The 25,938-nt window shown below is 42.8% G+C and overlaps 1 protein-coding gene and 1 pseudogene across 1 annotated transcript in view; one reads left to right on the forward strand and one right to left on the reverse strand.

The window, feature by feature from the left end:
* Positions 1–25,938, forward strand: part of LOC126251652 (calmodulin-binding transcription activator 1) — a 1,922,036-nt gene that overhangs the window by 888,012 nt on the left and 1,008,086 nt on the right. The window lies entirely within an intron of this gene.
* On the reverse strand, positions 6,258–6,375 carry LOC126253880 (5S ribosomal RNA; annotated as a pseudogene).

Genomic DNA, 25,938 nt, shown 5'->3' on the forward strand with positions numbered 1-25,938 from the left:
TGTGTAATTTTTCTGTGGGGGATCTATATAGTATTATTGTTTTGAACTCACAGACTAGAAGAATCTGTGAATTAGGAGTAGGCAGTTCATTAAACATTAAATTTCATTACTGTTCCGTGCTAGACGGTTAATCCCGCTTTTATTAAGATCTGTTAATAGAAGTGAATTGTTTAGTTTCGTGTATTGTAAAACGTGGTACGCAATTCGATGCAGCTACGCAATTCGTTCCCAGAATCCTGAGCTACTGCCCAGACGCACTGAACAGCCCAAAAAAGAAAAATTCAGAAGAACATAGAATTAGCCAGTAATTATGAATTTAATCCAAAGAAGGTGCTATGTGGAGGATATTACCTGTCGCTGCCGTGCATGGGTGGTTACGCGCCATATGAAACGAGGTAGAGTGCAAGACTTGGCCGTACTCACTTTTAAACTGCGAGCCGTGATTTGTTACTGTACTCCCTTGGCAACATCCAATGCTGATGAAGATATACATCAACCACCGTTAACATCAGTCAGTAATTGAGCCATATATTTTGTTATGGCAGCTTCATTACCCCCATTAACGAAGGCATTGACTTTTATTCTGGAGTATAATTACCACGCCAACAGCACGTGTTTTTTTGGTGAGAGAATGGCTTTGTTAAAAAATGTCAGAGGAATTATTAGCATTATGGTTTGTGTGTGGAAATTCAAATAAGCCTAAAGCTAAGGTCAATGAATTCTGATTAGAATTTTATTATGCATGTAAACGATTTATTATCCTCGTACGTCTCAATGCAGCCCTCGCCACTATTCTTCACACAAAAAATTCCCTGTTTTTGAAGTGTAGCAGTTTAAAAAAGCACTCCACACTCTTAAGCAGTTGTGCTAAACTATTCTTAAGATCTTCTGATGGGTCCAAAATCCAAAAGTTTGAAATTTTCGATCTGTGTTAGGCAATTCCGAAACTCTCGATGACACCTTCCGTTTTCGTCCTGAGCTTTTAACAGTGAAAAATTTGTTCTTGTGAATGTTTCTTTGTGCGCGCTTCTTGGTCTTTGTTAGTGATTGATACTATCAATTGCTGTTAAGTATTTACACTTAAATAATGTAAGTCTACTACTTATTCCTAAAACGTCTTGCATCACTGTCTCGATTTTATATGTGCAGTGTCCTAATCCACAGTTTTTATATATCAGGTGACTATGTGACGAATACTTTAAAAACGTGCTTTGGTGGCCTGAATTTTACTTACGAAGTTAAGTACGTGTGTATAGTTAATTGATTTCAGTTTGAAATAACCATATAAATATAAAATGTGCGAGGTGCCGGGGCAAGCAGTGTATTTAACACTAAATTCTTCTAGAATCTACATATGTAAATGATGCTCTAAGCCCCCCTATTCTAACTCCGACTTTTGCTGTTGCACATGGATTAAAAAATATACGCGAACTGACTGTAATCAACCCTGCAAGTGGAGTAGAAAAGAGTTTGGCACCTGCAATAATTTATTTTGATAAATAAGTTAAATAAAGGAAGGTTTCATTAACTTAGTGAGAAATGATGGGTTGCTCTACCGATTAACAGAATGAAAGTTCTGTCCAAAATAACAATATGATTTATTAAGACTAAACACAAAATAATAAACAAAAACACATGAAACATTTACAATACAACAAATTGGCTCAAATTGGATACTCATACAAACACTGTGAAGGTGAAGTTGTCCCTAAACTAGATTGTGAGGTTTAAGACGAAGTGGTATGTGGAGCCAATTCCTTGCCACTCAAATCTTAAGAGAGACACACAGCTAACCCAACATTAATTGCTGCTACTCAAGACAGAACAAAGTTAGAAAAAGACGAACAGGCGCGCTCTGCTGAGCTCTGATTATCACCTAGGAAAATCCCTATCTGCCGGTGCTGCGGACATACATTACCAAACTGTCTTCTTAACTGCCAGAACACGATCTGGCGTACCGGAGGCGATGGCTGGTTGCTTCGACGTCCTCGACCGAAAAGCGAGAGCCGACTACCCCTGAGCACCCGTACAGGCCGAACACAGAACATTCCCGCCCCCACGACAGTGGCCGTGGTTAAACGTTCCAATCAGCAACTCGAAAACCGGCGGAAAATTCCACTCCATTACCGGAGCACTACCGTTCCACCAATGGAGATTCTTGGCGCCAATTTCTGCGCTGATTTTGCTACGTCACGGAGCTATGCCCTGAGCAAGCCAATCACAGTTACTATTTTGCAGAAAGCGCGGGAATTTTCCCGCCACAACTGCCTGGGTACACAAGTCATTCCCACGCCTCGCTGGTAGCCCGCCAGAAAGTGTTTTCGCTAAGTTTCTGCGAAGTAACGGAACCTCTAGCCCAGCCGCTACTTCAGGCCCCGCCGGGCGTGTCTTTTGACAATGTCGGCGTCTGGAAAGCATTCACTCGACTCCCTCACAACCGTCGGCTTAACCCTCTCGAGATCAGCGGAGCCCGCCTGTCACCGGACCACCTGGGTGACGAGAGACGCTGCGTGGGAAGTCCGCGTGTGAAGGAATAGCGACTTTTCACTGCATGCAATTAGAGAGGAGAATCGTAAGATAGAAATATGAGAGGGGGCTCATGCCACCTCTCAAATGTTCTGCCTAAAACAACAGCGTAAGAATCTTAGATTGTTTTGAATTCAACTTATAAGGAAGTATTCAAGTTCGTGTATCGTCGATAAGCGCTACAATGTCTAAATAAAGTGACTTGTCTCAGTTTAGGAGCTACAATGAGAGTGTTACTGCGATAACCAATAACAAGCTGAAATGTATTCGTATTTTGATAAACTGAAACATAACACTGCGAAAGTAATAACAAGACAAATTGAATGGAAATTAAATAACTTGAAGATGTATACATACCTGGACAAAATCAAAAGGTGCCACCAAAACTGTCATTTCTTTCACTTTACTTAAGCTCCCTTGACAACTTGACGATTGGTAAGTGAGAGCACTCACCTGACATCTTATTAACAGAAGTACTATACGGTCGTTACAGTGAAATAGTATGTAATTTCATTTCAGTGCTTGGACTCCATGCAATAAGAATCTCTTTGCTAGACTCAGTGTTATGCGAAGTGTCACTGGTTTCTTGCCACTGGCTATTTTGTGTTAACAAGCAGTACTATTTTTGTTTCATTGTTTGTTTCTCCAATACGCAATCATTGGCATAAATATTCTAACATCAAGAAGCATTTTGTATCACTTTTGTTTTCCTGTCTCCAAGGGATGCGCTGCAACTTTTAAGACAATGGTTCACAATGAGACCACTATACAACCAACTTTGGCCCAGACCCGAAACGTAATAAATCATTTTTATACTTATATCGCAATTGTGTTTTCGTCTGTTTGGTTACATTGATATCCGACAATATCGTATTGCTGTGTACTGTATGAAAATAATGTCATTAATTGTTGTCATCTTGTGTTGTGGACTTCCGTCCAAAGTAGATGAAATATCTGAAAAAGTATTGTTTTCTGGTTGCAACCTGAAGAATGATGGATTACTGTACCGCTAAACAGCGTCTTTGCTGTACGCCTGTCTGTGGAGACAGCATTTGTACGTCAGACGTTAACGGTTATCTATAAAAGTGGCCGTCCCAATACATCTGAGCATCTTTGTGTCTTTCCTCACTATCGGTGCTCTGTTTGATAAGTCAGTTCCGTAGAATTCTGTAATCTCCAGTGTTTCACCTAGCAAGTCTTTAATGTAAAAGTAGTCACTCCATTCTCAACCTGAGAAATTGCTTGCTCCTCGAAATCTTCTCCGTTGTTCCCACAGATAAAATGCAGTGTTGACTTTTCGTAGAGCTCCGTTGCTTTCCTGATACCCACACTGTATGCGTATTCCATTTCACTCTTATGCCTTTTGATTAGGTCTCGCATCCTTCTTCCCTTCTTTTCCTATTTCTGCCTTTCCAGCCCTATCAATATTTATATCAGTATGTTATCACTAAGCTACAATATAGCAGGTCAGCAACTGGAAGCAGTTAATTCCATAAATTATATGGGAGTACGCATTAGGAGTGATTTAAAATGGAATGACCATATAAAATTCATCGCCGATAAAGCAGATGCCAGACTGAGATTCATTGGTAGAATCCTAAGGAAATGCAGTCCGGAAACAAAGGAAGTAGGTTACAGTACACTTGTTCGCCCACTGCTTGAATACTGCTCACCGGTGTGGGATCCGTACTAGATAGGGTTGATAGAAGAGATAGAGAAGATCCAACGGAGAGCAGCGCGCTCCGTTACAGGATCATTTAGTAATCGCGAAAGCGTTACGGAGATGATAGATAAATTCCAGTGGAAGACTCTGCAAGAGAGACGCTTTGTAGCTCGGTATGGGCTTTTGTTGAAGTTTCGAGAACATACCTTCACCGAGGATTCAAGCAGTATATTGCTCCCTCCTACGTATATCTCGCGAAGAGACCAAGAGGATAAAATCAGAGAGATTAGAGCCCACACAGAGGCCTACCGACAATCTTTCTTTCCACGAACAATGTGAGACTGGAATAGAAGGGAGAAACGATACAGGTACTCAAAGTACCCTCCGCCACACACCGTCAGGTGGCTTGCTGAGTATGGATGTAGATGTAGATGTCCACTCCCCAAATACAAGGTGATTTAGCTGCCACTCCTGATAGATTTTGTGCAAGTTGCAACGCCTTAAAAAACTATCCGCGGAATTTTCATTTTCTCTCGCTCGCTGCGCTCAAACTATTAGTCCTACAGGAAAGATGAACAGTACTTTTTTGTAGGAAATTTAATGTAGTTATATTTGCTACTCGGATACGTTTTCACTGGAGGCCACGGTTTTCGAGTTATTCAAGAAAAAGGCGTTTGAAGGTAACTTTTGTACTTTTTTTTAATAATTCAAAACTATGGCCTCTAACAAAAACGTATCCCAGTACAAAATTTAACAACATTAAATTTCCAACAAAAATGTCCTGTTCATTTTTTCTATACTACTAATAGTTCGCGCATAGTGAACGAGAGAATATGAGAATATTGCACGTCGTATTTGAAGTCGTAGCAGATTGCGTAAAATCCATGGGTAGGGACAGCCGAATCACCCTGTGTAGCTTCAGCATCAGGATGAAAAAATTCGTGAAGGGGGGACTTGTCCATGGAGCATCTGCGATTGCACTAGCAAGAGGATCGTAGGATTCGCGTGTGTCAGTTGTTCTCTGTCAAATACTTAATCTGTTGCTTGTGGAATACAATCGCATCGATTGACAAGTGCCGACGCCGACTGCCGTTATTTCGGCAAACTTGGAGATTCGTACTGGTTAATGTTGCTTTTTTTCAATTCAGATTTAATTTTGACAAGTGAAATAAATTTTCGTCCTTTGTTATTATTTTGCGTGCAGGAAATGTAACGTAGACAAAATTGTAGTTCAGAAGAGCAATATGAAAATTTTTGTCAGTATTCAGGGAAATTTTTGCTTGAGCGGCCCCGTTAGGACATTGAAATTAATCATTGACGTGAGTTTGAAAATTTGTGACGGGCCAGGATTCAAACCCAGATGCTCCGCTTCTTTAGAGCACTTGCCTTAACCGCCTCGGCCCTCTGGACACGCTTTCCTGATAGCCCACATTTCCATCTCCTCGCATGCCAATGGGGCGTCCCTATGCAAGTACCCCTCGCTCACGAGTTGACCTGCGTTCCTGCGAGGGGAAACGAAACCTGATGTGAATCCGCACTGAAGTAATCATATTTGGCTGCAAGTCTGTAGAAATGAAATTAAATGAGTGTATGGCATCGTTGGCCCGGAGGCCCCATCCCGGTTCGGCCGCCAATCTTGAGAAATATTACATATGTATTGAATAAAGAAATTTTTTATACGAAATATTTATTCATTGTCGTCCATATTCTCTAGATGTTTTTGCGCCTTACATATTTTATTCTCGTTCGTTCTGTGGGAAGTAACTTAATACTGGTTCTGATGCTACTCTCAGCATCTTAAATTTGACTGAAAGTCTTGGCAGAGGTGTGCGACCATTATTATCACAACAATTACAAAAAAAACTAAAGTCTTCCCGCACAAGCCATGAAGGATACCGACCGGCCGCCATGTCATCCTCAACGACAGGCGTCACTGGATGCGGATATGGAGGGGCATTTGGCCACCACACCGCGCTCCCGGCCGTACGTCAGTATCCGAGACCGGAGCCGCTACTTCTCAATCAAGTAGCTCCTCAGTTTGCCTCACAAGGGCTGAGTGCACCCCGCTTGCCAACAGCGCTCGGTAGACCGGATGGTCACCCATCCAAGTGCTAGCCCGGCCCGACAGCGCTTAACTTCGATGATCTGACGGGAACCGGTGTTGCCACTGCGCCAAGGCCATTGGCGTCACGAAAATTATAAGGAATTTAAAAAAAGCTGGATGATCGTGGAGAAACAGGTACTAAATTTTTACACCCATTTATTTTATTCGTCATTAGGCATTTCGTTCGCTGCCCATCTTCAGACAACCTGATGAAAATACAGCAACAAATGTAAAGTTACATAATTTGCATAAAACACACGTGTCTTAAATAAGCAATGTAGGTGCAACATATTTGCACAACAAATATTTTTGACGGTCGAATACATACCACTTTACGCTAGTGTTAAATATAACTTTGGCAATTACTCAAAAATCGTTAGGAAAACGATGAAGTTCGACGAAATATCAGCAGTAAGTACCGGGTGACCAAAAAGTCAGTATAAATTTGAAAACTGAATAAATCACGGAATAATATAGATAGAGAGGTACAAATTGACACTCATGCTTGGAATGACATGGGGTTTTATTAGAACCAGAAAAATACAAAAGTTCAAAAACTGTCCGACAGATGGCTTCATCTGATCAGAATAGCAATAATTAGCATAAAAAAGTAAGAAAAGCAAAGATGATGTTCTTTACAGGAAATGCTCAATATGTCCATCACCATTCCTCAACAATAGCTGTAGTCGAGGAATAATGTTGTGAACAGCACTGTAAAGCATGTCCGGAGTTATGGTTAGGCATTGGCGTCGGATGTTGTCTTTCAGCATCCCTAGAGATGTTGGTCGATCACGATACACTTGCGACTTCAGGTAACCCCAAAGCCAATAATCGCACGGACTGAGGTCTGGGGACCTGGGAGGCCAAACATGAGGAAAGTGGCGGCTGAGCACACGATCATCACCAAACGACGCGCGCAAGAGATCTTTCACGCGTCTAGCAATATGGAGTGGTTCTAATGAAACCGCATGTCATTCCAAGCATATGTGTCAATTTTTACCTCTCTGTCTACATTATTCTGTGGTTTATTACGTTTTCAAATTTGTACTGACTTTTTGATCACCCGGTAATACGGTGATGTTAATATGAACAAAACTTACAGTGGAATGACTAGATGGAGTTGCAATCATAGCACTGTAAGTTGCTACTCTGAACCTCAGACACACACTTCGCTTGGGTTTGCTGACGTTTCAGATTGGCGAGAGTTCACAACTGTAAAACAATCGTTCCTCCAGTCACATACGCTTGCCGCATCCGTTAACTCACTTCACATACAGGGGCGAAACGGTCTCCCAGTGGCAATACACTTCCTGCTGCCGTATGCCGTCCGAAGGCGGACTACATCTGTCCGGAGAACAGCTGAGCACGTGCGCACGTCGCTCCGGCGGCAGTCGGCCTGACAAGTCTGAGGGGCTTTATGAGGGATCCCGGAGGCCGGAAGCTGCACGCGCCGGAGTCCCGCGACTGGCGCGATGCCCGGCCGCGGCCGCGAGCTGCACCCGGGGCGGAGCGCCGGCCGGAGCCGCTCGATATCTGCCAGGCCAGGCCTTGACCTCGCTAATGGTCGCGCGTGCGGCGGGGGCGGAACTGGGTTACCGGCGTGCGGACCGGGCGCTGGCGCGGGGGTGGCTCGCTCCGGGGGAGCCCCCACTCACCCCCCACCCCACCCCCCGGCTCTCCCCTCGGTCACTGACGCGCACTGCCCACCTGACGCCAAACCCTATTGCGTAACTGCTCCAGCTCCTTACGTAGCGGAGGTCGTTAACACAAGCCAGTGCGGTGCCATTCTGTCCGAAGGCGGACGATTGCAATAGTGGATGTCGAAGAAAATTTAGTCACCAGTAGTCCATCGTCAGGGGCATCAGGGGTGCCCGGTATATAGTAGCAGACCAGGTTCCGTATTTCTCCTTTGAAGGTAATCCGCCAATGGGTAGGGAACAGTTGGCTTGTGAACAATTAGGATGTCATTCGACAGGAATACTCTGTGTCCCATCTTAGGATTTCACCTGTAAGGGTGCAGATGTCGATCCTATAATGTAGAGATGGGAAAACCCGACCAGTTCAAACTGGTACCAGTATTTTAGTTCTAAATAAGCGGTATTTTTCGATATTTCTTAGTCTCGGCTATAACAGTTTTTATTTTTTGCAAAGACCAGGGTAAAAATCCCGAAATATTAATTAGCCATAGCGGCAGTGCTAAAATTTTTGTTTTTAAATGAACTTTCTTAAAGAACCACTAATTTTATTCGTAAAATTTGCGTTGCTTTGAAATATTGCGTTATTGTAGATTATAGGGAAAAGAGACCACAGCTATTTTCATAACAATGCCGACAAACGAACAACAAAAACATGGCATAAGAAGTAGCACAGCATTGCCCAGACAATTTTGTAACTGTTACCAAGTCGCGTGGCCTATTGGACCGTCTGCGTGTACATGCAGTGTGGAACACTTGTCTAATCTCGTCTATATGGTAGTTTCTCGCTGTCGTCGTCGGACATCAGTTGTATTACAGACTGGCACCATCCCTAGTCTGCAACTATTTTACGAAGTACGGTATCAATGAAGTAGTATGCTCCATTTGCTTTAAAAGATGAAAAACGAGAGGAACCACAACAAATTTTCGACATAATATAAGAAGAAAACTAAAAACTTAACAGTACATAGCGACGCGGGGTAGCCGAGTGGTCTATGGCGCCTTGTCACGGTTCGTGCGGCTCCGCCCGTCAGAGGTTCGAATCCTCCCTCGGGCATGGGTGTGTATGTTGTCCATGACGTAAGTTAGTTTAAGTTGGATTAAGTAGTGTGTAGGCTTAGGGACCGATGACCTCAGCAGTATGGTCCCATATGACCTTACCACAAATTTTAAAATTTAACTGTACATTCGTAGTTTAGAATAGGAATAGAAAGCAGCTGATCTGCTGCCTGCGTCTACACTGCACGCCTTTATATGCTTTTAGCCCTTTAAAACGGACAAATTAACACGAAAAACACAGTTCTTGAACCTCACTTTTCGCCCTTCAGTACTAACTACTCGTAATGACCGTCGGCCGGTGTGGCCGTGCGGCTCTAGGCGCTGCAGTCTGGAACCGCGTGACCGCTACGGTCGCAGGTTCGAATCCTGCCTCGGGCATGGATGTGTGTGATGTCCTTAGATTAGTTAGGTTTAAGTAGTTCTAAGTTCTAGGGGACTGATGACCACAGATGTTAAGTCCCATAGTGCTCAGAGCCATTCGTAATGACCAAACAGTGGCATGATTCCCTATTACAACACGATTTCTGAGCAGAGTTTCAAAAAATGCGAATCAGTAGGAGAACACTGGTGATTTTTTTATAGTAGTCAACGACTTGTCACTATTCGAGAAAAGTAGCGAATGGTGCACAGACTAAGTTATCTTTTATTTGACTATGTAACTTAATATTTTGATTCTGTGTCTCTTGAAACTGAGAGAATCAAAATTTTTCAGTCTTTGTTCGGTTTCTGCGTTCATTACAGAAACTAATACGAATAAAAAACCGAAAATTGGTTATTTCAGAAACTGGTCATTTTGAACCCTTTTAATTGTCGAGTGAAACTGGCGTTGATAAAAACCGATATAACCGAAAACCGGTCGCTTAAGCGATAACCGCCGTCCCTACTATACTGGAAGGATCGAATCTGCCGTTACGCTCATCTGCTACAGCGCAGCAGCATCGCTGATGGGGATGTCTCCTCGTAGTTCTAGCAGAGAGAGACTGACGCCTGGAGATCTTTGGCGCGTAGGAGTGAGTCAGTCGAGTCTGAGCAAGGCTGCACGGAGTTCGTGCTCTGCACTTCGCAAGTAAAAAGTGAATTACTTTTGTGATCTTGTGGAATGTTTTCAGTCGAGTCGGAGCATGCTTCTCGCGATCGTAGATTAAAGGTAAAAGATTTTACTGATAGTTGCACCAAAGTTAAAAAGTGAGTAGTATGTATGTGAGCGAAGTTAGGATTTTGAAGCTCAGAATTATATTTCGTAACCGGGAGAATTGGTATGTAATGAAAAGGCGACCGTACAGTAATGAACCGGCAGTGGTAAACTCTTGCGAGCGCTTGATAAATGTGTGACTGCAGTCATAGTTTGAATGCAATCTGAATCAGTAGAGACGTATTACTTGAATTGATAGTGGGGTGGAGTAACATAACTGCATCGTACAAAAGTGTTCACGTATTAAAATCTCTTCATTACTAACAGATTATTTTTGAAGGAACAGAATCGTAAAACTGTCGGAGAGTAGATAGGGCATGCGTCGTTGACTCACCGTCAGGACGTTCTTTATCGCCGCATGTACCTTGGCAGTAAGTTCGCTTTCTGTAACTGGCTACTTATTAATGTCCGTTGACTAATTTTTTTAACCAGCCAGGGTACACCAAGTATTGATCACCTACATTCATGTAAAAAAGCAGTGAAATAGTAGGGGAGGCAGACGGGCCTTACACACCCCCGTGTTGTTCGTACGAGTAGATTGCTGTATGGATGGTGCCATGAAAAGGTTTTTCAAAGACTGCTACCAGTCACAAATTTTCGTTGATTTACTTGAATTATTTAACAAAGCGGCACGTTTTGAGGCACAAACCTCATCTTCTGGCTACAATATCAACACCAAAACTTTTAACGTAAGTATGCAGAGAAACTAACGTTGCCATGTGCAGTGGACATCGTACGGAGAAAGAGAAGGATAACCTACTACGCAGAATATTTCTTTGTTAGTCTGCTGTTCACATATTTAATAAAAATAGTCACATTGTTCATTGATTACCGACATTTTTTGTGTGAACAGCATACTAACAAACGAAGTTATTATGCCCTAATATTAGATTGTACTTATCTTCCTCCGCAGAATGACCACATGACAAGACTCCATAGAACAGCTTTAATACCTGTGTGTTTTTGTATTGCTACTCTGTCCTGCAGATGAGGTTTGTGCCTGGGAACATGTTGGTTTATTAAAGATTTCAAGTGAATGAACACAAATTTGTGACTGGTAGGCGGTCTCTCAAAAATATGAAAATATTTTTCCAGGCAGTCATGGTCGATTAACAGCGAACATGTCTTTAAAGAGATCCATAACAACGAAACAGGAAGCTGTGCCGCATCAGTGATCGTACCTCATTATTCCACTGGCCACGTTAAAGGCCTGTCCGCGTATTTTTCCTCGTGTTTCTAACTGTCACTCTTCGTTCTCTTATTGGCCACACAGGGCTAGAAGCGTACTCAAAGAGACTGACAAACAGTGATCTGAGACAGCCAGTGGTTGGTTCCCATTTGAGGTGATCGTATAAAGGTGTCTGTCAGACTTCCCCGCACTAGCTTTACCAGAAGTTGTTCCATAAAAATACGTGAGAACTGCCGGATATCAGTAACTTCCTGCCACGATATTTCGGCGCAGAGTCTTCTGGCCATCTTCAGGTGAATGCCACTGTAGTAGTACTGGCGAGTACGTGCTGAGCTCCGCTATTTAAAGCCTTCTGAGGTGACATTGCGCATGCGCCGCTCAGCGTGCGCGTTCATAACGGCTCGTGCGCTGCGCCTCGCGCCCTCCACTGTGAAATCCTGGCGTATCGGTGTCAGGTCGATTTCCATCTTTATGCAGATAACTACGTCGACTACGAAGTTTCTCTATAACAGGATTCCAAGCAGAGTTCAGCTGATAACCGCTATCTCGATTGATGAGAGTCTCGTTGTCAGACAATGTTATTTCCACAGATTCATTGATAATCGAGCTCCAAAAGTTTGATGTATGGGCCAAAATTTTTGTGTCGTTGTAATTCATGGAATGGTCTGTGGAAATACAATGTTCGGCGATTGCGGACTTGGTGGGTTGGAGAAGGCGAGTATGCCGTTGGTGTTCCACAATGCGTTCCTGCACAGTTCGTGTTGTTTGCCCTATATATGATTTGCCGCATTCACATGGAATTTTGTAAACACCTGGTTTACGCAGGCCCAGGTCGTCTTTAACGGATCCCACCAGTGATGAAATTTTGGAAGGAGGGCGAAAGATGACTCTCACTTGATACTTTCTCAATATTCTGCCTATCTGTGAAGAAATATTCCCAATAAATGGTAGATAAACAGTCGACCTGAAGGCCTCTTCCTCTTCCTTGTTCCGTCGTTTGTAGGTCTTCATCACTCTGTTCACTTGCCTAGGTGAAAAGCCATTCTTCAAAAATACTTTTTGCAGGTGTTCCAGTTCCGCTTGAAGACTGTCGGCGTCAGAGATAGTATGGGCACGGCGCACCAAGGTTTTGAGAACGCCCATTGTTTGTGCTGGATGGTGGCAACTAGTAGCTTGTAGATACAGGTCTTTATGAGTGGGCTTTCTGTACACCGAGTGACCAAGGGTGCCGTCACTCTTCCGTCGCACCAAGACGTCTAAAAATGGCAGACAACCAACTCTCTCTATCTCCATGGTAAACTTTATGTTTTCATGTATGGAGTTCATGTTGTTGTTGTTGTTGTGGTCTTCAGTCCTGAGACTGGTTTGATGCAGCTCTCCATGCTACTCTATCCTGTGAAAGCTTCTTCATCTCCCAGTACCTACTGCAACCTACCTCCTTCTGAATCTGCTTAGTGTATTGATCTCTTGGTCTCCCTCTACGATTTTTACCCTCCACGCTGCCCTCCAATGCTAAATTTGTGATCCCTTGATGCCTCAAAACATGTCCTACCAACCGATCCCTTCTTCTAGTCAAGTTGTGCCACAAACTTCTCTTCTCCCCAATCCTATTCAATACCTCCTCATTAGTTACGTGATCTACCCACCTTATCTTCAGCATTCTTCTGTAGCACCACATTTCGAAAGCTTCTATTCTCTTCTTGTCCAAACTGGTTATCGTCCATGTTTCACTTCCATACATGGCTACACTCCATACAAATACTTTCAGAAACGTCTTCCTGACACTTAAATCTATACTCGATGTTAACAAATTTCTCTTCTTCAGAAACGATTTCCTTGCCATTGCCAGTCTACATTTTATATCCTCTCTACTTCGACCATCATCAGTTATTTTACTCCCTAAATAGCAAAACTCCTTTACTACTTTAAGTGTCTCATTTCCTAATCTAATCCCCTCAGCATCACCCGATTTAATTTGACTACATTCCATTATCCTCGTTTTGCTTTTGTTGATGTTCATCTTATATCCTCCTTTCAAGACACTGTCCATTCCGTTCAACTGCTCTTCCAAGTCCTTTGCTGTCTCTGACAGAATTACAATGTCATCGGCGAACCTCAAAGTTTTTACTCCTTCTCCATGAATTTTAATACCTACTCCGAATTTTTCTTTTGTTTCCTTTACTGCTTGCTCAATATACAGGTTGAATAACATCGGGGAGAGGCTACAACCCTGTCTCACTCCTTTCCCAACCACTGCTTCCCTTTCATGCCCCTCGACTCTTATAACTGCCATCTGGTTTCTGTACAAATTGTAAATAGCCTTTCGCTCCCTGTATTTTACCCCTGCCACCTTCAGAATTTGAAAGAGAGTATTCCATGGAGTTCATGTGACGTAAAAATTCTTGGAGACGGTCCAGACCATGAGGCCACACTATAAAAGTGTCGTCAACGTACCGCCAAAATACTGTCGGTTTAAAAGTGGCAGAGTCGAGTGCTCTCTCCTCAAAATCCTCCATAAAAAGATTGGCCACCAGGGGAGACAAAGGACTCCCCATGACGACACCATCAGATTGTTCGTAAAATTCGTTGTTAAATATAAAATATGTAGAGGAGAGAGTGTGCTCAAACAACGCTGTAATGCCTGCACCAAACATATTGCCAATGAGGTGTAGTGAGTCCACCAGAGGCACCTTTGTGAACAGTGAAACCACATCAAAACTGACCAATAAAGTTTACCAGAAGTTGCCAGAAAAGCCGGCAACACTGCTTATTCATTTGTTGTCTCTGCTGTCAGATCAGAATACTCAGTGAAATGATGAAAACTCACAGGAAGAAAAATAAGGAAAAATATTTTTTTTAGATTCATCTTCACAGAATATTTGAATTGACGCAACCAAGGGGCACACTCGCTGTTGTAAGTTATTTTATTTACAGTGAACAAATACGGCTCTGCGGATCGGATTAATAGCGGTTGAAATGACTGTCTAATACTTTGGTATTTTCATCTTATTTCTGTGATTAAAACATAAAACTCGATAACAGATTAGCAAACTGACGCGATCAAATTTGTCGTACGTTGTCTCGATTAAAAATAGTGAAAAATATTCTCTCCGTACATATAGTTTTCCTTGCAACAGTAAAACTGTGAAAAAGTGTGACAGAAGGAAGAAATTAATTGGTAATTTTTATCCTCACTTGCGACTACAGATCTACAGCAACAGAACTTCCCGTTTGTCAACTATTTGAGGTGGAAATTAACTTTCAGTATGAGTGTTTGTGCTCAAACACACTGAGAACAATGCTTTGAATTTTTCCTCCACCATCAGCTAAAGGTCCTCGTGCACGCCGTATATGCACGCGGACGTACTGAGAAACAGTGTGTAAGGTTTGCAGCTTTCAGACAGTGTGAGTGTGAGTGTGAATGTGTGTGTGTGTGTGTGTGTGTGTGTGTGTGTGTGTGTGTGTGTGTGTGTGTGTGTGTGTATGTGTGTGTGTGTGTGGAGAGAGAGGGGAAAGGCGAGATGTAATTCCCTCTTCGGTCGGTGAAATAGTGTGGTTTTGCTTCGATTCCTGACGTCACGCATACACTGGGTCAGACGTACGTGGTTTTCGCTATCGCACCTTACTTGTTGTCGACGCTGTTAACTAAGATTCGCCCATTTTCAACATCCTTTTCTGTCATCCTGGTTTCATTTTTCTAGGCTCCCATGAATACAAAGTTAGCACACTGGACTCGCATTCGCGAGGACGATGGTTCAAACCCGAGTCCGGCCATCCAGATTTAGGTTTTGCGTGATTTTCCTAAATTGCTCCATGCAAAGGCATGGATGGTTCTTTTGAAAGGGCACGGCCGATTTCCATTCCCGTCCTTGACATATTCAAGCTCATTTTCCGACTCTAGTGACCTCCATATCGACGGATTCATTCTTGCTAAACATGAATGTCAAATTTTCTATAATAGTCCACAGTCCGTTCTATTCCCATCCTTCTCCACCAAGTTTAGTGTTCGTCTCCAGTGATCGACGGGACGTTGCATTTTATACGACTTTTAAAAAGCCTCATCGCTCTTGTTCATTAGCGAGGCAGTTCTAAGTAGTTACTATTCATTTTAAAGAAGTCGTCTTCATCTTCCATAGAAAAGAACGTGTCTCGCCATATTTGCCTTGATCGAAAGGGGTTGGAAGACGTGTGTGGAGTAACAATTCTACGGAGAGACGTGTCTGCGGACACGAGGGCTATTTATGGGATAAGCTGCTTTCAGCAGATACTGGCACACGAATAAGTATAGCACAGCGTGCCATAGTTCATGACACATATTACTAGGAATTTGTTTAAACATACACTGAGGCAGGTTGGCGATAAGCGATCTGTGAATGTTAAAACTTACTGGATTCTTATAATGAATCCTTTACTAGTTCAGATCGAAAAAAATATATGTAATCCTTGACAAACTAGTTTCGGCTCCAACAGCTAGCCATCATCAGATCAAGTAATCGCCAGGCCGTTAGGAGAAACATTTTCATCCCTAAAATACATAGTTGTGAATAACAGCATTCGTAGCTCAACCTTTTTGTACATGTATATCTCGATGAACATTTATGTAAGTATTAACCAAATATATGAGATCGTCTTAAACGTTGTATAATAGCATTGTATCACCTAGTATCCAATTAACTCTAACGATCGCATAGGTAAAGATGTGGGAAAGGCGAACCAAAGACTGCGTTTTATTGGCAGACGCAACAGGTCTACTAAAGAGAGTGCCTACGATATGCTTGTTCGTCCTCTTTTAGAATATTGCTGTGCGGTATGGGATCCTGGCCAGGTAGGATTGACGGAGGACACCGAAAAAGTCCAGAGAAGAGCAGTTCGTTTTGTATTATCGCTAAATAGTGGAGAAAGTGTCAAGGATATGATAAGCGAGTGGAGGAGGCAGTCCTTAAAACAAAGGCGTTTCACGTTGCGGCGAGATTTTTCGACGAAATTTGAGTCATCAACTTTCTCCTCTGAGTGTGAGAACATTATACTATCGGCAACCTACGTAATAATCATCGTCTTAAAATAAATCAGAGCTCCCACAGAAAGATTAATGTGCTCTTCTTTCCCACGCGCCGATATAAGTGTGGAACGGTAGGGAAATAGTATGAAGATGGTTCGAAGGACGCTCTTCCGGGTACTTAAATGTGAACTACACACTAGAGATGTACGAGGGTCGTTCAATAAGCAATGCCCCACTTTTTTTTTTTAAAAAAAAAAGAGATTAATATACATTGACAAACGTCCTTGTTGGTGCTTCACATTTGACGTTTGTTCTATGCGCCGGTGAAGTTTCGAACTGTTCTGGCAGATGGCAGAGCCTAGTACAGCGTCCAAACTGCATCTACATACGACTCACTTTACAAGCAGCGTACGGTTATTGAATTCCTGTGTGCAGTGTATGGCGATGATGCAGTTGTTACGAGTACAGTTGGGCGATGGGTAAAGAAAGTTACAACCTCAGGAAATGTAGAAACAGAGCTCCCTGATCAGCCACGCTAGGGACGGCCTGTCACAGCCATGGCTCCAGACATGCTGAATCGTGCAGATGCCATTATTAGTGGCGACCGGCTCATCACATCTCGACAACTGGCTCTACAGTTGTCGGTCAGCATTAGAAGGGCTTCTGCAGTGATCGAGACTCAGATATTCAAAGAGGTGCTCGCGATGGGTTCCACGAATACTCACAGTGGACCACAAGGTTCAAAGAAAGACCATTTCATCCGAATTGTTGAAGCGTTTTGACACCGACAGAGAGGCCTTTCTGTCACTTTCAAGGTGACCAGAGTGTAAGTCGTTCAGTGAAAACATGGCAACGCGTACACGACAAGAGATTTTACCAGCAGTGAAAGCATGCTCTTCCACAACGTTGGCATATGGCCATAAAATAATATGGAGACTACGTAGAGAAACAGGGCATGGACAAGACACGTTGATGTGTATTGTCACCAAATTCTGACTCTTAACAATAAATGTTGTTGTGATCTTCAGTCCAGAGACTGGTTTGATGCAGCTCTTCATGCTACTCTATCCTCTGCAAGCATCTTCATCTCCCAGTACCTACTGCAACCGACATCATTCTGAATCTGTTTAGTGTATTCATGGCTTGGTCTCACTCTACTATTTTTACCCTCCGCGATTTCCTCCAATACTAAATTGATGATCCCTTGACCCCTCGGAACGTGTCCTATCAACCGATCCCTTCTTCTAGTCAAGTTGTACCACAAATTACTCTTTTCCCCAATTCTATTCAGTACCTCCTCGTTAGTTACGTGATCTACCCATCTAATCTTCGGCATTCTTCTGTAGCACCACATTTCGAAAGCTTCTATTCTCTTCTTGTCTAAACTCTTTATCGTCCATGTTTCAATTCCGGACATGGCTACACTCCATACAAATACTTTCAGAAACGACTTCCTGACGCTTAAATCTATACTCGATGTCAACAAATTTCTCTTCTTCAGAAACGCCTTCCGTGCCATTGCCAGTCTACATTTTATATCCTCTCTACTTCGACCATCATGTTATTTTGCTCCCCAACTAGCAAAACTCATCTACTACTTTAAGTATCTAATTTCCTCAGCATCAGCTGATTGTATTCCACTACATTCCATTATCCTCGTTTTGCTTTTGTTGATGTTCATCTTATATACTCCTTTCAAGACACTGTCCATTCCGTTCAACTGCTCTTCCAGGCCCTTTGCTGTCTCTGACAGAATTACTATGTCGTAGGCAAATCTCAAAGTTTTTATTTCTTCTTCATGGATTTTAATTCCTATTCCAAATTTTTCTTTTGTTTCCTTTACTGCTCGCTAAACATCGGAGATAGGCTACAACCCTGTCTCACTCTCTTCTCAACCACTGCTTCCCTTTCGTGCCCCTCGACTCTTATAATTGCCATCTGTTTTCTATTTGACCCCTGCCACCTTCAGAATTTGAAAGAGAGTATTCCAGTCAACAATGTCAAAAGCTTTCTCTAAGTAAAAGTAACAAATGCTAGAAAAGTAGGTTTGTCTTTCCTTAATCTATCTTCTAAGATAAGTCATAGGGTCAGTATTGCCTCACGTGTTCTAACATTTCTACGGAATCGAAAGTGATCTTCCCCGATGTCGGCTTCTACCAGTTTTTCCATTCGTCTGTAAAGAATTCGTGTTAGTATTTTGCAGTCGTGACTTATTAAACTGATAGTTCGGTAATTTTCACACCTGTCAACCGTTGCTTTCTTTGGGATTGGGATTATTATATTCTTCTTGAAGTCTGAGGGTATTTCGCCTGTCTCGTACATCTTGCTCACCAGATGGTAGAGTTTTGTCAGGACTGGCTCTCCCAAGGCCGTCAGTAGTTCTAATGGAATGTTGTCTACTCCCGGGGCCTTGTTTCGACTCAGGTCTTTCAGTGCTCTGTCAAACTCTTCACGCAGTTTCGTATCTCCCCTTTCATCTTCATCTCCGTCCTCTTCCATTTCAAAATATTGCCCTCAACTACATCGTCCTTGTATAACCCTCTATATACTTCCTCTAACTTCCTGCCTTCCCCAGTTTGCTTAGAACTGGTTTTCCATATGAGCTCTTGATATTCATAAAAGTGGTGCTTTTCTCTCCAAAGGTCTCTCTATCTCAGTATCTGTCGTGCCCCTAGTGATATTTGCCTCTAGATCCTTACATTTGCCCTATAGCCATCCCTGCTTAGCTATTTTGTACTTCCTGTGGATCTCATTTTTGAGACGTTTGTATTCCTTTTTGCCTGCTTCATTTACTGCATTTTTATGTTTCCTCGTTTCATCAGTTAAATTCAGCTGTCTTCACTATTTCATCTCTCAAAGCTACCCATTCTTTTCTACTGTATTTCTTTCCCCCATTCCTGTCAATCGTTCCTTAATGTTCTCTCTTAAACTCTTTACAACCTCTGGTTCTTTCGGTTTATCTGGCTCCCATCTCCTTAAGCTCCCACCTTTTTGCGGTTTTTTCAGTTTTAATCTACAGTTCATAACCGATAGATTGTGGTCAGAGTCCTCACCTGCCCGTGGAAAGTCTTACAATTTAAAACCTGGTTCCTAAATCGTAGTCTTACCATTGTACAGGTTGAGGCAGCTAAGTCATAACACCCCTTGTATCTCCCCAACCGTAATAGATACAAAGATGCCGTTTGGACAGTGAATTGCAGGGACAGGGGCTACTTGAATACATCACATTTCATGTTTGTGCTATTTTTTATTACAGAGATATGAGGCCATTTTTGGTTTTTTAAATGGAACCCTGTGTTAAATTTTAGCGTAACATGGTGGGATTAAAAAGACGGTTTCAGATATGTGTATATCATAATATTTAGGCGAATAGTTTTTGAGGCACAGATATGTTCTCATATCGTGATCGTCCTTCGAAGCGGCGTTGTCCAATGCGACTTTTCCTGTTGTGTAGAGTAAATGCTAAACGTCACGAGTCCGTCCTGACACAAACACGCCCATTTACCCGACAATAGTTATACATACTGCGATATTTTGCGCAAAAATTAACTAATGATGTCGCGCAGACATTATTCCGTTATTTGACAACTGTGATACCAAAATAGTAGACAACATACAGTATTAAAATACTATAAGATGTTAATACATTTTAAGTAACAGAAATACAAATGTAAATGAGGAGGCCCTTATCGGTCACAATTATTTCGTATGTATTTGTTTTTTATTTGAAAATATTTTCTATTTATCACAATACGAAGCAAATACACAATGGTTCAAAAGGCTCTAAGCACTATGGGACTTAACATCTGAGGTCGTCAGTCCCCTAGACTTAGAACTACTTAAACCTAACTAACCTAAGGACATCACACACATCCATGCCCGAGGCAGGAGTCGAACCTGCGACCGTGGCAGCAGTGCGGTACCGGATTGAAGCGCCTAGAACCGCTTGTCCACAGCGGCCGGTGCAAATACACACAAAGATGCGAAGTACATACTGTACATGATACAAAACTTTACTGAAGCATGTGCTCAAAATGCTTCCCCTCTGCTACAATGCACATTTGTAGTCGCCGTTCGAATGATTTGTGAACGGCTGCGAGGGTGTCACGTGAGATATCAGCGCAGGCTTCGATGATACGTTGCTCATATCGTCTGGCGTATTTGGTATTTGAGCATACACTTTTATGTTTGATTGCTCGCCACACAAAAAAATCAATAGGGGTCAAATCTGGAGACTGGGCTGGCCACGCTACAGCGCCCTCTTCATATACCTCGCCAGTTGCAGTTTTCTGCCTTGTCCTCTGAATGGCGATCCATGATCCCGATTCAAGTAGTTTGTTGCAAATACGTGCAAGAAGCTGGCGCGTAGGACGCTCACGATAAGGATACAGCTCTCCATATCGCTTTATTGCTCTAACAGCATTTCTTCAGCTTTCACCATACACTAGTAGCATATCTAAATTTTCTTCGTTGGTGTACGTGTCTGCTGTGGCTGTGACGGAAATGGGATGTCTCATTACCCCAGCAGCACATTTATACCCTTCTCTCCAGCTACCTCGAGCGTCACCTTGCGCCAGCCGGTGTGGCCGAGCGGTTCTAGGCGCTTCAGTCTGGAACCGCGCGACCGCTACGGTCGCAGGTTCGAATCCTGCCTCGGGCATGGATGTGTGTGATGTCCTTAGGTTAGTTAGGTTTAAGTAGTTCTAAGTTCTAGGGGACTGATGACCTCAGATGTTAAGTCCCATGGTGCTCTGAGCCATTTTTTGAGCGTCACCTTGCGGCGTTATCGAGAAGCAGGAAAACAACACCTTCCCTGGTAAGTTCCTCAGTGGTCAACAGGAAAGGTCGCATTGGACGACGCCGCTTCGAAGGACGAACACGATACGAGAACATATGTGTCTCAAAAACTATTCGCCTGAATATCATGCTATACACATACTTGAAACCGTCTTCTTAAGCCCATCACGTTACGATAAAATTTAACATAGGGTTCCATTTAAAAAAAGGGCCTCATATCTCTGTAATAAAGAATAGCACAAACATGAAATGTGATGTATTCAAGTAGCCCCTGTCCCTGCAATTCACTGTCCAAACGGCAACTTTGTATCTATTACGGATGGGGAGATACAAGGGTATGACTTAACTGCCTCACCCTGTATAATCTATCTAAATCCTTCCAGTGTCTCCAGGTCTCTTCCAGGTATACAACCTTCTTTCATGATTCTTAAACCAAGTGTTAGCTATGATTAACTTCTGATCTGTGCAAAACTCTACCAGGCGGTTTCCTCTTTTATTCCATACCCTCATTCCTTATCACCTACTACTTTTCCTTCTCTTCCTTTTCCTACAATCTAATTCCAGTCTCCCATGAGTATTAAATTTTCGTCTCCCTTGGCAATATGAATAATTTATTTTATTTCATCGTAAATTTCTTCAATCTCTTCGTATCTTCGGAGCTAGTTGGCATATAAACTTGTACTATTGTGGTAGGCGTGGGCTTCGTGTCTATCTTTGCTATAATAATGCGGTCACTATCCCGTTAGTATTAGTTTACCCGCGCTCCTATCTTTTTATTCATTATTAAACCTACTCTTGCATTACCCCTATTTGATATTTTATTTATAACCCTGTATTCACCTGACCAGAAGTCTTGTTCCTCCTGCCACCGAACTTCACTAATTCCCACTATATCTAGCTTTAACCTATCCATTTCCCTTTTTAAATTTTCTAACCTACCTGCCCGGTTAAGGGATCTGACATTCCACGCTCCGATCCGTAGAACGCCAGTTTTCTTTCTCCTGATAACGATGTCCTCTTGAGTAGTCCCCGCCCGGAGATCCGAGTGGGGGACTATTTTACGTCCGGAATATTTTACCCAAGAGGACGCCATCATCATTTAACCATACAGTAAAGCTGCATGCCCTTGGAAAAAAAATTATGGCTGTAGTTTCCCCTTCATTTCAGCCGTTCACAGTAACAGCACAGGAAGGCCGTTTTGGTTAATGTTACAAGGCCAGATCAGTCAATCATTCACGTCTGTCTGGCCTCTCAACAGATACCCCTCCGTTGTGGTTGCACCTGCGGTACGGCTGTCTGTATCGCTGAGGCAAGCCAGCCACCCACCAACGGCAAGGTCCATGGTTCATGGGAGGTAACAATAAATATGTTCTGAGAAAAAAGGTGGGACATTACTTATTGAACGATTGTCGTAGATATTCTTTACTTAAATAAGGCGTTAAAATACGTGTTAAGATGGAAGAAATGTAAGATCAATAACTGCAAAAAAATCTTCTGCTTCTTTGTGTAGCTGGTTGTAACGATGCTTACGCTGCTTCCATGATATTACGTACAAAGACCGGGGCGTTGCTGCGCGATTATTCGGACGTTGAGTTTGATCTGCTGCCCGCTGTGTATGTTTCTGTAGTTCCCCATGGAACGTTGCTGTCGCCCACCTACGCCCGTTCCACATACAGAACAAACACACGCATGTCCTGTTTACACAGCATCACCATTGTAATCTTCGGCTGCCGATTGCTTTTCTGCTGTGTCAGCCATTTAAAAATTACGTATTTGCCACATAACGTACCTGTTGTGTGGGGCGGTGCCTGTTTTCAAATGAAGTTCCAGTTCGATGAAAGCAGTGGTGGATTTCCGCAGTGTCTGTGCACTCTGGGCGGAAAGCGAAACGATGGTGTGTGGGTGGGTGCGCTGCCCGTTGGTACGCCCCCGAACAGCGTAAACAGAGATGTGTGCGCCAACGACGCGTCAACAGCCAGAGAATTACGGATACCAGTGACGGAGCAGAGATCGCGCCCGCTTTCTCTTCATTCGTACGCATGCGTGCACGTTCAAAGCGCACCTGGATTAGCAGTACTCAGCACAGTCAACTAGCGACTGCTAACTGCGAACGTTACTGAATGGCAGCATTTCATCTGTAGATTAAATTTGTACACAGCAGTCAGGATGGTGCAGAAGTGCCAATCGCAGAGTGAATTTTATAATAAATAAAAAATTTTCTCATAGTGTGGGATATTTGAAAGAAATTAAATTTAACTAAGCTACTGATGTTAACCTGCAAAGATCTATCGACTGGAATTACAGGAAAATTGAGCTAGGAGTCAGTCCATGAGGCGCGCACATATAGTGCGACTACGTGCAAAAGGCGTCAAAGTGCTTTCTAATCTCCGTGTGGGACACTGTTTAAACTTGCTGCAAATATTCATCACAGTACATATCCCACTAAAAGTAGAACTACGCCATTTCAGTGAACCAAATAATTCGGTCTGGAAAAAAAAAAGGAAACCGTTGCGTAAATTTAAATGCGTCTACAAATTGTTTCTAAGGTAGTTTGTATGTTAGTCGTAGCTGCGACAACGTCCCTGCGTTTAGCAGTGTAGTCAGCAACTAAACATTTGTAGTCTACGAGTGCCGTAAACGCGAGACAACGAATAACATTGACCTTCATATTCACACCCTACCAGGTCCGGGAGTGTGTTAACAAATTGAGATGCTTGGATTATATGCTTCGCTTTTAATTAGGAAGGTAGTACCGAACGCGTCATACACTAAACCGACACTCAATGAAAATTACCGTTGTTGGTGTATACACTGTGGCCTCTTCACATAACGTACAAGGTTATTCTTATTAGCTTTTTAAAAACCCACGAAGCGGCGTAGGTAAGGGAAACCCCAAAAGTGGATGACGAATATTGAACATTCGACGTCACCAGATGACGTTCCTCACCACACATGCAGCAGCTGGGATTGTCGATTCTACGCTAGACAGTAGGGGACAGTGCTGCACATTGCACCGCTCAGCTACTCTTTTTTTCGAACACCTTTTGTAAATGTGACCTGTCGTAAACGTAGATGTTGCAAAATTATTATCGTCACTGTAACTAAGCAAATCCTCTTCTTATTTTGAGTTTTTTCCTTTTGTCCCTTCGCTTTTTGTTATGAACTTTTTTAGAAAAGAAAACGTAGACGCAGTTCGGCAGCTTATGGTCATTTACTTCTGACGCAATACACTATGTTTTTGTTGTGTAAACACACAGTGCAAAAAAATACTGCCTGTCATACGCAAGACTCGAACCCTGAACCCCGCGCTCTAAAGTCGAGCTCGTAGTCCCACGGCTACACCGTCGTGAATACTGGACTGGGGTTGGGATGATTAGATGCGACAGACCGATAGCCTCAATCGCTGCACGTGCGACAAAGTACGCCGTCTGGTGACGTCACGTGTTCAACATTTGCCATTCATTTTTGGGATATTTCCCGACATTTGCCGCCCCAAGTGTCTTATATTAAATTACTTGTCCCATCGTCATCTGCGACGCTTCTGCGGTTACTAAACGTTAATAAGAACCATCCTGTACATCACTGACAGTGAGAAAGGACTTAAATTGACTGTTGTTAAATAACCAGGTTCACTATTGCTTAAGAAGACATGACGTATACGCCTTACTCATGTGAAAAACTGCAAGGCAGCGCCGTCTGGCGGGTTGCCGTACAATGCCGTACTGGTAGGTTGTAGGCGTACTGATTCAGTTGCCGAACGGTGCATTGTTCAGTAAAACATGATTACCACTCACATAATAACTTTATTAATAAAACTTTGTCGTATAAACTACGTTCAGTTTTTCACATCACAGATTCTGCAAGTTCTTCATATGTGACCAGAGGTAGATGGCATCGTCTGTCCCGGTAAAGATCCGCGTTTTCTGTGAGTTAACAGAAGATGCCTTGCGAACGCGTAGAAAACACTGTGTGCGCTTAGACGACTGCAGCCCATATGTGTCCGAAGTATTTAATTGTAGGAAATAGGAAAGAAGAACGTCAGCCTAACTGTTCAGTTGTGCAGTTGTCTTGAAATTTAAAATTTATCTTTCTTTTCTGTCTTGTCATTAGTGTATCAATCCTGTTTTGCAGCATGTCCAAATACGACTTTCCTTCGCGTAACTTAAAAATTTTTTAAAAACATTTAAAAAATGTCCCAAACAAGAATAGTGGTGACATTTCGCAGTGTATCATAAAATGAAACAGATTCATTTCCAACTCGTGCACACAATGGGGATTTTTATCAGACAAAAGGACCACATTTGTTCTGTATGAACTCCAATGCGTAGCACATTCATCAGAAAAAAAAAAGAAACACTCTTGGACGAGAGAGAGCATTTAGAAATTGTGTCAGCAATGCATGGCAGGCTGCATGTCACTAATCTTGATTATTGGCAATTCATTCAGAAACGTCGGTGCACAGCCTCTCATTTTGACTTTTTTTTAAAATGGTGTGCAGTCACCGACTGCAGTACCAGAAATTCAGCGGCCCTTTTTCGAATGTACTTCGGTGGAGACTGCTCCATTGATTGAGCGACCGCGGCAGACGTTTCCGCTTAGTTCTACGATGCGGCCTGTATTTGTCATATCTGAAAGGAAGTGTGTTTCTCCTAATCGAGTCGGCATGCTGCACGAGTTGGGACCATGCCAACGCGTACTCATTTCCTCTGCAATTG

This window comes from Schistocerca nitens, chromosome 4 (assembly GCF_023898315.1).
Source record: "Schistocerca nitens isolate TAMUIC-IGC-003100 chromosome 4, iqSchNite1.1, whole genome shotgun sequence".
Classification (NCBI taxonomy): Eukaryota; Metazoa; Arthropoda; class Insecta; order Orthoptera; family Acrididae; genus Schistocerca; species Schistocerca nitens.